The 12255-nt window shown below is 41.0% G+C and overlaps 1 protein-coding gene across 4 annotated transcripts in view; it reads right to left on the reverse strand.

Moving 5' to 3' along the window:
* GRID1 (glutamate ionotropic receptor delta type subunit 1) overlaps positions 1-12255 on the reverse strand; it is a 1791150-nt gene that overhangs the window by 125017 nt on the left and 1653878 nt on the right. The window lies entirely within an intron of this gene.

Consider the following 12255-nt stretch of genomic DNA (forward strand, 5'->3'; position numbering starts at 1 on the left):
TGTAATTTTATTGTTCTAAATGAACAAAACACATATATTGCAATGCAATTCTCGGGACTAGGTTTCCACTTCTTCAGGTATATAAAGAGAGGAAAATCCAGAATGAGCCGTAGTACAGTCTAGCACCTAAATGTCTGGTAGCAGATCAGTGGCATACCAATGCAGTACTTTGGAAAGAAAACTTTTATCATTTTATAACAATTCTTTACTAAAGCTTTCACTGCACTAAGCAATACTGTATGTTTCTCCTGGCTCACTGTTTTTTGAATAATAGCTAAGCAGCATACAAAGCTATAATAATGCATATAAACAAATCAGCACAGCTTATCTGTATCTGGAAGCTGGACTTCCTTGTTCTCTAGCAGTTCCTTCAGATGCACATTGCACAGAGAGAGCTAGGTTGTAGAGATAAAGTAGTGTATATACGGTGGGATGCAAAATTTTGGGCAACCTTGTTAATCACCATGATTTTCCTGTATAAATCGTTCGTTGTTACCATAAAAAAATGTCAGTTAAATATATCATATAGGAGACACACACAGTGATATTTGAGAAGTGAAATGAATTTTATTGGATTTACAGGAAGTGTGCAATAATTATTTAAACAAAATCAGGCAGGTGCATAAATTTGGGCACCACAAAAATGAAAGGAAATCAATATTTAGTACATCCTCCTTTTGCAGAAATTAAAGCCTCTAAACACTTCCTGTAGTTTCCAATGAGAGCCTGGATTCTGGTTGAAGCCTATTTTGGCCCCTTCCTCTTTACAATACATCTCTAGTTCATTCAGGTTTGATGGCTTTCGAGCATGGACAGCTCTCTTTAACTCACACCACAGATTTTCAGTTATATTTTGGTCTGGGGACGGAAATGGCCATTCCAGAATGTTGTACTTGTTCCTATGCATAAATACCTTAGTGGATTTTGAGCAGTGTTTAGAGTATGATGTCTTGTTAAAAGATCCAGCCCCGGCGCAGCTTCAGCTTTGTCACTGATTCCTGGACATTGGTCTCCAGAATCTGCTGATACTGAGTGGAATCCATGCATCCCTCAACTTTGACAAGATTCCCAGTCCCTGCACTGGCCACACAGCCCCACAGCATGATGGAACCACCACCATATTTTACTGTAGGTAGCAGGTGTTTTTCTTGGAATGCTGTGTTGTTTTTCCTCCATACATAACACCCCTTGCTCTGCCCAAATAACTCATTTTTAGTTTCAAGAGTCCACAGCACCTTACTCCAAAATTAAGCTGGCTTGTCCAAATGTGCTTTAGCATACCTCAAGCAGCTCTGTTTGAGCTGTGGGTGGAGAAAAGGCTTCCTCTGCAGCACTCTCGCATACAGCATCTCCTTGTGTAAAGTGCGCTGAATGGTTAAACAACGCACAGTGACTCCATTTACAGCAAGATAATGTTGTAGGTCTTTAGTGCTGGTCTGTGGGTTGACTCTGGCTGTTCTCACCATTCGTCGCTTCTGTTTATCCGAGATTTTTCTTGGTCTGCCAGTTCGAGCCTTAACTTGAATGGAACCTGTGGTCTTCCATTTCCTCAGTATGTTCCTAACTGTGGAAAATAGGCAGCTGAAATCTCTCAGACAGCTTTCTGTATCGTTCCCCTAAACCATGATGGTGAACAATCTTGGTCTTCAGGTCATTTGAGAGTTGTTTTGAGACCCCCATGTTGCTACTCTTCAGAGAAAATGAAAAGAGGAGGGAGAGGGAAACTTACAATTAACTATTAACCACTTCACCGCCCGAGTACAGTATATCTACGTTCCTTCGGACTTCAGTTCCCCACCCGGAGCGTAGATATACGCACCCCCCGCCGCTACCACCGCTGTCCGCGTTCCCGCTTGCACGTGCGCGTGCTCCCGCAATCGTTCACGCCGCTGATCACTTGTCCGGAGATCAATGAACAGGAAAAAACATTCTCGTTCATTGATCTCTGCCCCCCAGCAATGATCGGCTGCTTCTATGAGAAGCAGTGCGATCATTGTGAAAAAAAAAACAGTTTCCCAGACTCCCTGAACTTCCTGCAAGCGTATTTCCTACGCTTGCAGGACGCATTTACAAAAAATTACTGTGGCCATCTTGTGGCCAAAAAGTAAAACTACACCCGAAAACATTTTTCACATACAAATACATTATTTTACAATATAAAATTAACTCATTAACTCCCACACTCCCCAATTGTTACCAATTTTTTTTTTGCAATAAAAAAATAAAAAAAATACAATAAAAAAAAACATAAATAGTTACCTTAGGGACTGAAATCTTTAAATAATTATATCAAAAGGGTATAACACTGTTACTTTATAAATTATGGGCTTGTAATTAGGGATGGACGCAAAACTGAAAAAATGCATCTTTATTTGCAAATAAAATATTGGTGCCAAACATTGTGATAGGGACATAATTTAAATGGTGTAATAACCGGGACAAATGGGCAAATAAGTTACATGGATTTTAATTACAGTAGCATGCATTATTTAAAAACTATAATGGCCAAAAACTGAAAAATAATGTTTTTTTTCCAAATGTTTTCCTATTTTCCCATTAAAACACATTTAGAATAAAATAATTATTTTCTTGGCATAATGTCCCACCTAAAGAAAGCCTAATTGGTGGCAAAAAAAAACCAAGATGTAGTTCATTTCATTGCGATAAGTAATGATAAAATTATAGCTATTGAATGTAAGGAGTGCTGAAAGGTGAAAATTGCTTGGATACTGACGGGGTAAAACCCCTCAGTTGTGAAGCGGTTAAATACTCGTTCTCATAATTGGATTCACCTGTGTATGTAGGTCAGGGGTCACTGAGCTTACCAAGCCAATTTGAGTTACAATAATTAGTTCTAAAGGTTTTGGAATCAATACAATGACAACAGTGCCCACATTTATGCACCTGCCTAATTTTATTTAAACAATTATTGCACACTTTCTGTAAATCCAATAAACTTAATTTCACTTCTCAAATATCACTGTTTGTGTCTCCTATAAAGCTATAGGCTTGCTATAAACCAGCGGTTCTGGATGCTTGCTTGGCTTACCAAGGGCAAAAAGGGATAATTTGCATATTTAGTAGGTGTGCATTGTGGGTAACCACAAATGTTCATTTATAACTGAATTATTGCAAATTTCCTTCTGTTTTAAGAAGGCAATTACACCAAGCTTTGCTTTTTTAGTAGGAGGGCTTTTTGGTTCCTTTTATCCCCCTATACATTCCTAGTAGTTTGGGTCACCCTGAGCTGCTTGGTTACTCTCTCATATGATACATGTAACTGACATTTTTTATCGTAACAACCAACGATTTATACAGGAAAATCATGACGATTAACAAGGATGCCCAAAGTTTCTCATCCCAATATATATATATATATATATATATATATATATATATATATATATATATATAATTTTTTTTATTTTTTTTACCATACATATTATACTGTTATCAGAGGACATTTCCCAGACCAACATTTTTACAATGAGAGTTATTAAAATTGTTATGTTTGCAAAAACATCTTTTCACAATGGTATGTGTTCTAGTAACTCATGACTTTTGTACATTTGGTATTGGAAAAAGAATGAAAATGCTGCTTGAAAAAAAATCCCTTTTGCAAAAAGAGAGTTCAGAAGGGCTTTTGGTGTATTAGTGCTGCCATTGTAAAATGAATAAATTAAAAGAAGTGCAGGGAATTAATGTTTCTATGATTGACACAACTTCAGTTAGCAGCCTGGGGCTACGAATGAATGCTGTCTATAATATTGATTTCTTCCATGCAATAATATACCTGCTGTGACATTGAATTTTTTTTTATGTCTTTTGCTGTTGATAGATTTCCAGCCTACTATACCACTTGCTGCTTGTGTATGACAGAACCCACCCTCCAAGGTGATGCTGATCAAGTGTGAGCTCAGTCATGTAGGAGAGGGTTAAAATGACAGTGGTTATGAAGCATGTTTTTACTTAAAATTTGCATTTGAGAATCAAAATGTGCAGAAAAGATGCAGGGTATCAAATTCAATATCACTTTTGTAAATAGTTTACTTATAGTTCATAAAGTATATTTATGGAAGCAACTTATACTTTCAGCGGAATTCTGGTTTACTTAAACTGCAGTTGTCAGAAAGACAGGTGTTTTTAATTCACCAAACATTGTGCCCTCTATATTTCAATTGCCAGTGAGAATATTACACAGTCTTGCTTCATTAACATCCATCCTCTAGGGATGATCCAAAATAAATACAGAGTTTTGGAGGTGGGGCAAGAGTAGTGATGGGCGAACACCTGGATGTTCGGGTTCGGGCCGAACAGGCCGAACATGGGCCAGATTTTCGGCATGTTCGGCCCGAACCCCGAACTTAATGCAAGTCAATGGGGACCCGAACATGCCGCAATACGGCCCCCCTATGGGGTCGCAGGCATAAGGGGGGAGCATGCCCCGATCGCGGGGGGGGGGGGGTCGGAAATTCCCCCCACCCCCTCCGCTAGCGCTCCCCCCTCTGCCCGCTTCCCCATAAAAAAGTTGGCGTAAAGTTAAATATTACCGGTGGTGGCTGCTGCAGTGGCTGGCTGGCAGTGGTGTGAGTGAGGACTAGGAGTAGGAGTCCGAGTATGATGCGTTGAGGCCAGGCAGCGGGCGGTTCAGCGGTAGTACCCTTGTGGTACTTCCGCCCTTTCTCTGACCTCACGTCCTCTACGTGATGACGCATACGATGGTACGCGTGACGCGTACCCTCGTATGCGTCATCACGTAGAGGACGTGAGGTCAGAGAAAGGGCGGAAGTACCACAAGGGTACTACCGCTGAACCGCCCGCTGCCTGGCCTCAACGCGTCATACTCGGACTCCTCCTCCTCATTCACACCACTGCCAGCCAGCCACTGCAGCAGCCACCACCGGTAATATTTAACTTTACGCCAACTTTTTTATGGGGAAGCGGGCAGAGGGGGGAGCGCTAGCGGAGGGGGTAGGGGGAATTTCCGACCCCCCCCCCCGCGATCGGGGCATGCTCCCCTCTTATGCCTGCGACCCCATAGGGGGGCGGTATTCGGCCAAACAGGGCCCTGTTCGGCTGAACAGGGGCCCTGTTCGGCCCTGTTCAGCCGGGCATTTAGTAGTTCGGGCGAACCCGAACGGTTTGGCCGAACACCATCAGGTGTTCGGCCGAACTCGAACATCACCCGAACAGGGTGATGTTCTGCAGAACCCGAACAGTGGCGAACACTGTTCGCCCAACACTAGGCAAGAGTCAGTCTCCATGCATATCTGTAGATTAGAGAGAGCACAGCAAAATGCAACTTTTCACAAAGTCACTGTTTGCATATTATACAGGTAGTGGCGAAGCTAGGGAGCTGTTGGCCCCAGTGCAAGTTTTACATTGGGGCCCCCTAAGCATTCTGTACAGAAGAATTGATACAGCTCACCAAAAATTGCAAAGGACACCCCAGAGCGGTGCAAAAAAGGGATGGGAAACAGTTTGTTAATGATTACTACTATTCAAAGCATCTATAGAAGTGATCATTACCAGCAAAGGACCAATAAAGAGCTAATACTGTGGTTGTGGCTGGGCCCCTTAGGGCCCCTCTGGCCTAAGGCCCCCGATGCGGTCTCAACCTCTGCACTCCTTGTTGCTATGCCACTGTAAACAGGTCTATCACTTAAGTCACACTGAATATAAATCACTAGGATGTAGGGTAGAGGGAGCAATGGTCAACAGCATCATAAGAGACCATGTTTGAAAGGGGATGGGTGAATATATATTCAATTAAGGGTTAATACGCTGTTTAAGGTGAGGCTAACATTGCTCTCCCAATTACCACCATTGACTTAATATAATTTAACCACTTCACCACTGAAGGGTTTTACCCCTTGAGCACCAGAGCAATTTTCACCTTTCAGCGCTCCTTCCATTCATTCGTCTATAACTTTATCATTAATTATCACAATTAAATAAACTATATCTTGTTTTTTTCCGCCACCAATTAGGCTTTCTTTAGGTGGGACATTATGCCAAGAATTATTTTATTCTAAATATATTTTAATGGGAAAATGGGAAAAAATGTGGGAAAAAATTCATTATTTTTCAGTTTTCGACCATTATAGTTTTTAAATAATGCATGCTACTGTAATTAAAACCCATGAAATGTATTTGCCCATTTGTCCCGGTTATAAAACCGTTTAAATTATGACCCTATCACAATGTTTGACGCCAATATTTTATTTGGAAATAAAGGTGCATTTTTTTCAGTTTTGCGTCCATCCCTAATTACAAGCCCATAGTTTATAAAGTAACAGTGTTGTACCCTCCTGACATAAACATTTAAAAAGTTCAGTCCCTAAGGTAACTATTTATGTATTTTTTTTAATTGTACATTTTTTAATTTTTTTTTAATTACAAAAAAAAAATGGGGAGTGTGGGAGATAATGAGTTAATTTTTTGTGTATAAGTAATGAATTTGTATGTAAAAAATTCTTTAGGGTGTAGTTTTACTATTTTGCCACAAGATGGCAACAGTAACTTTGTGTTTAATGTGACCTCCAAGCCTCCTTCCGGACGCTTGGAGGAAGTACTTGGAGGCTGGGTAAGTTTTTTTTTCACAATGATCGCGCTGCTTATCGGCAAAGCAGCGGATCATTGCGGGTCTTAGATCAACGAATGGGAATGGATTTCCCCGTTCATTGATCTCCGGGCGAGCGGCGGGCGGCGTGTTTACCCGCGGGAGTGCGCGCTAGAGCAAACGGGAGTGCGGGCAGCGGCGGGAGCGCGGAAAGTACGGATTTCTCCGTCCCTGGGGGTGAAAGGATGGAAAAAGGGACGGAGAAATTCGTACGGGCGGGGGTAAAGTGGTTAATATACTAAATAAAAATATTGCCTGTCTCATCCACCTCTCCTACCACGCCTCTGAGGCAGTCCCACTCTGCCAATCTTGCCATTGCCTACCATTTACCCAAAAGATACAGTTTGAATTCCTCACCCTTGCAAACAAAGCTCTGTGTAAATTGTCACCTCCATACATTTCCTCTTTAATCCCAAGAGACCATACCACCCGGAACCTTCGTTCCTCCCAGGAGACCCTCTTGTCCTCTAGTTTGGTTACCACCTCTCACTCCCACATCCAAGACTTCTCACAAGTGTCATCTCTCCTCTGGAACTCTCTCCCACAGAAACCTTCAAACATACTCTCAAAACACACATTTTTTAGACAAGCTTATAACTTGCTCCATTACACTATCCAGCGGTGGCTTCAGTAAGCACACCCTTCATCTACTTTGGTAGAAAGTGACACTGACATATACATATATAGAAATACAACAACTGCTTGGGCTAGTGTGCGTCCTTTCCATGAGCATGAACTTTGAACAGCTCCCAATCAAAAATTCAACAGATCAAGTACAAGGTTTTATTTGACAAAAAAATTCCATTTAAACTTCTTTGAAACTTCTGTGAACTTCTTTTACCTGCCCTCATTTCACAGCTTGCTGCTTAATTAACAGAGGGAATGATCTTACGACCTGAGCGCCATAAAATTCCTTGCTTCTCCGTGTACCGTTTTTCATTGCCAGAAGCAAGGAAACCTTCATTTTAGAAGTTTAACCACATATAGATGGTCCTTGGTTATAATCTGCTATGTGATGTATAGCCATTAATTTGCTAGGCAAACGCAAGTTAAGGACTATTTGGCCTGGCTTAATGCAGATTGACAGCACAACGTGTATCTTATTAAATACCTTTCCTTGAAAAGAATAATCTACTGCTACAATGCAGTGGTATTACTATACACAGCTTTTATTGATAACATCAGCAGGCTCATTATGCAAGCATCCATACAACTAGTACAACATACTTTGTCAATGCAGTGTGCTTAAATGATGTTAACATGAGTGATCACAAATCATGCTATTAGGCAACTAAATGGTTCTAATACCCATTGTTTTACGTACATCACATCAATTTTTAGCTAACAACTCTCAACACAAATATGACTAGTCATTTGTAGTAAATGCTGTCTAAATATATGTCAGTTCATTAGCTTTTCATGTATACTTTGAGAGAAACCAGTTTGAGTATGAACCAAGACCTACATGTTTACCTGACAGAACAGGTAACAGGTCTATTCTGTACTTAGGAATGCTTTACTCTCCTACTGCTTAAACACTAATAAACCTATTGGCCTTATCTCCACTTTTTTCTCCCAGGCAGTCCCATTACCAGTTTGGATTTGTCCTGTTATTGACATTTCAACAAACACTGGTTCCTTACCTTCACCCCCATAATGGAGTATGCAGCAGAGTGTGCAGGAGAGGGATTGCTTAGAGCTACCTCTTCTGGTTTGGACAACGTGGTCTTCTCAGACTGGCACCCCTATGTCCCATTTGCTCCATGCCCAGTCATTTAATCAGTCTCTCTCTCTGTTGCCACCATCATCCAGGCTCGCTTTTGCAGGTATTGACTCATTTTGTTAGAAAGCAGTAACCAAGCAGCTTGGGGTGACCCAAAACCACTAGGAAGGTATAGGGGACTAAAAGAGACCAAAAAAGCCTTCCTACTAAAAAGCAATACTTAGTGTGTTTTGCCTTCTTGAAACAGAAGTTATTTGCAATAATTCAGCTTTAAGTGAACATCTGGTTAACCACAATGCACTACTGAATATGCAAATAATTGCTTTATGCCCTTGAAGCCTGACTTACATCTAGAACCGCTGATGTATAGCAAACCTATTGCTTTACATTTTACAGAGCCACACCAACTCCACATGCAGACAGCCTGATTCAGACTTTAGGTCCTCTTCAGTGCATGGCAGTGATTGATATGGTTCTATGGGATAGGGCTTGGACCAGTACAACAGATTAACCAAGCAGCTTGGGGTGACCCCAAACCACTAGGAAAGTATAGGGGAATAGAATAACCCCCCCCCCCACACACACACACACACACACCTAAAAAGCAATGCTTAGTGTGTTTTGCCTTCTTTTTTTGTGCCCTGTAGTACAAAACTTAATCTGTAGATTATCACAGATATTTGCAGGTCTCTTTGTATTGTCACAATTATGGCAGATTTGCGGATTTGACAGGTCACTTTAAAAAGATGGAGCATGTATATCATCATATGCCACTGTTCAATACCATCTGAAAGAGATAAAAATGCCTAATTTCCCTTAATGTGATAGTTTTTGTCTTTTGAAAACATGTAAAACCCTGTACATCCTTCCTTAGAGTATTTGATGCTTTTATGGTTTTCATTCATCCATTGGTTTAATAAAATCCATGTTAAATGAATATGCCATTCTTTTTGTTCTGTACAAGAATCAAACAAAATGTACACTCTGTTAAATGCATCACATCAAAAGTTACCACTAGTTCCACTTAGTCACCAAAATGATGTTTTACATAATGAAAGGAACTAGCTTAATTGTGTGCTTTGTATGGTTATAATATCGTTTTATTGTAACAAATGGAAACAAGTAGGATACTTGGGCTGAATTTGTATCTGCTATTTTTTATTTAACCTCTGATATAGACGAGTGCTGTTATGCCAGCAATAAATGGTTACGCCACTTACTGGCTTCCATTTTATGGCCATACCTAAATGAGGAGAGCAATAAAAGTTTAACTGCTCTTATGCCTGGATCATTCAAGTAAAATGATAATGGGATACATTTGGAAAGCATTTAAAAAAAAAGGGTTAGTTCAATGAAATATAAATCTAGATAGATGGTTTCCTTGTCATTCTATGTGCAGCAAAATTTCTCTCAGATCATATGATTCATAGGCTTTTGATATTGTCCCTGAGATCAAAAAGGTAAACGTATCATCAAAACTAATGTTAAAAATGAGAAGCTGTATTCATTTTTATTTGTTTTACTTTTTTTTTTACGAATCAAGGTTTTAGGATGTAGATTCTACGTCCTAATTAGCCCCCTGTGTGTTCTAGGGCGTAGAATCTATGTCCTGCATTAATTCCAGCTTCCTGCCACCATGCGTGCACGTGCACCCCATGCGTGACCGTGCACGCTCGTGCACAGTCATGTGAATGGTAAAGTGAATGATTGTTGCTGTTAGCTAGCAACAATCATTCAATACAGTTAGAAAAAAAAGTTGTAAAATTAAAACAAAAAAAATTAAAGTGACATAGTACCAATTTTAACCTAAACATAGCCTATTAACCCATTATTAACCCCTACAATACCTAAACCTGTTTATAAACGTTTAATGACTTCCGCCAGTAGCGATCGGATGCAATCGCTAGGGCAAAAGTTTCAGGCCCCAATGCTCTACATATGTAACGCTCAGCCATTTCCCAGTGATGCATCTGTACAGCTCTATGCCCCTGGAACTGTCATCCTAGCGAACACATTTGATCACCACAGACGCACAGATTGGGGATTACGGTCCACCACATGTTCAGCTAGAAATAAAATGTGGCATATGGGGTATCATTTTAAATGGGAAGGGCCAAAGCATTTATTTGTAAATGTTTTATAACTGTGGGATGTGTGATGTGAAAATTAGGAAGGGTGAAAAATGCAGGTGCAATGTGAGGTTTGGTCTTTCAGAGGCAGTTTTGGTTATAAGATCAGAATACTGTATAAAACACTTTCTGGGAAGTCCTGAATCCTGTGCAGCTTTTTGCTACAGTATATACTTGGAAAAACCTCTCCATGCAACTGCAAACTATTATACAAATGAAGTGGCTTTGAACTCACATTTATTATTGTAATTAAATAATTTGTCAGTCACAACTGTGTGCGTGAGCAGCACATTATTTCTGTAGCTTATGACAATGTGACACTGATAGCTCACACAGTTTCTATTGTCTTTTAATATTTGTTGGCCACCAATAACTCAAAGGGGGCAGGGCCAAAGCAGTACATCAGTTTTTAAATGCATTTTTACATGTAAACGTCACCCATTTTTGTCAAGTTGTTAACTGTGCTCTCATAGGAAATTAAGTCAAGTGACTTCAATCAGGTCACTATTTAACTAGATAAGGACCACAGTGATTGAGATCTACGCCCTATTTTGGTGGGCTCCTGACTGGCAGGGCATAGATCTCAATCACTGTCCATCCGCCGTTTCCGCTGCTACCCGCCGATTGCGCCGCTCAAACCCGACGATTCTCGACGCATCTCACAGGCTCTGCCTGTCTCTATGACGGCAGTGTCATGTGAGCCGGTCAGGAGCCGATTTCATTGGCTCCTGACCGTATCTATCAATGTAAGCCGTTCCCATTGGCTTACATTGAAAAACAGGGTCAGGAGCCAATCAAAGCGGCTCCTGACTGGCTCACATGACTCTGGCGTCATAGAGATGGTAGAGTCTATGTCCTGAGGGTCTCGGCGAGTGGTGATGACGGCAGTTGCAGCCGGTATGTGCGGCGATTCGTCGGGATTCCGTTGGGATTGGACCAGCGGTCTCTGGTCTTTAAGTGCCCAGAGACCGCTGGTCCTTAAATGGTTAAATAACCTACTTTCTGTTATTGCTTTTTTGTAATTTTATATTTGTAAGCACTTAAGAGATTTGGGAGACTAACGGGAATGAGTGTATATATATGGTATGGTCTGTCTTAGTCATAGAGCAGATATGAAGACACTTCACCAAACTATGAATCATGTAATACCTGAAAAATAATTTATTGCAAGGTTTTGAAACTCAGTTTCACCCTCAGTCATGATACAGAGCTTGATTACAACTGTACAAAAGTACATTTATCACACTAAGGCTTACATATGATTTTGTAGGCTTATTCAGCAATCTGACACCCTGTTTAAGTCTCCTATCCCTGCACTGCTGGTGACTAAAACAGGGTGTCTGCAAAATCACTTATACCGGTAAGTCTCAGTATGTTACATTTATTTTTTTACAGTTCTGTAAAATAAATGAAGATGAAACAAAGTTTCAAAAGCTTGTTATGAACTGTGTACAGGTAGTTCCCGGTTAACAAACAAGATAGGGACTGTAGAGAACCTGAATCTGTTCTTAAAGAGACTCTGAAGTAAGAATAAATCTTGCTTCAGAGCTCAAAGTTAGCAGGGGCACGTGTGCCCCTGCTAAACTGCCGCTATCGCACCGCACAAAGGGGGTCCCTTCACCCCCAAACCCACCCCAGCACGACTTGGTCGTACATTTTGTCGCTCCTGGAGGCAGGGCTAACCGCCGCAGCCCTGCCTCCAGGCGCGTCTATCAGCAGCGCATCGCCGCCTCTCCCCCGCCCCTCTCAGTGAAGGAAGTCTGAGAGGGGCGGGGGAGAGG

Source organism: Hyperolius riggenbachi, chromosome 10, assembly GCF_040937935.1.
Source record: "Hyperolius riggenbachi isolate aHypRig1 chromosome 10, aHypRig1.pri, whole genome shotgun sequence".
Classification (NCBI taxonomy): domain Eukaryota; kingdom Metazoa; phylum Chordata; class Amphibia; order Anura; family Hyperoliidae; genus Hyperolius; species Hyperolius riggenbachi.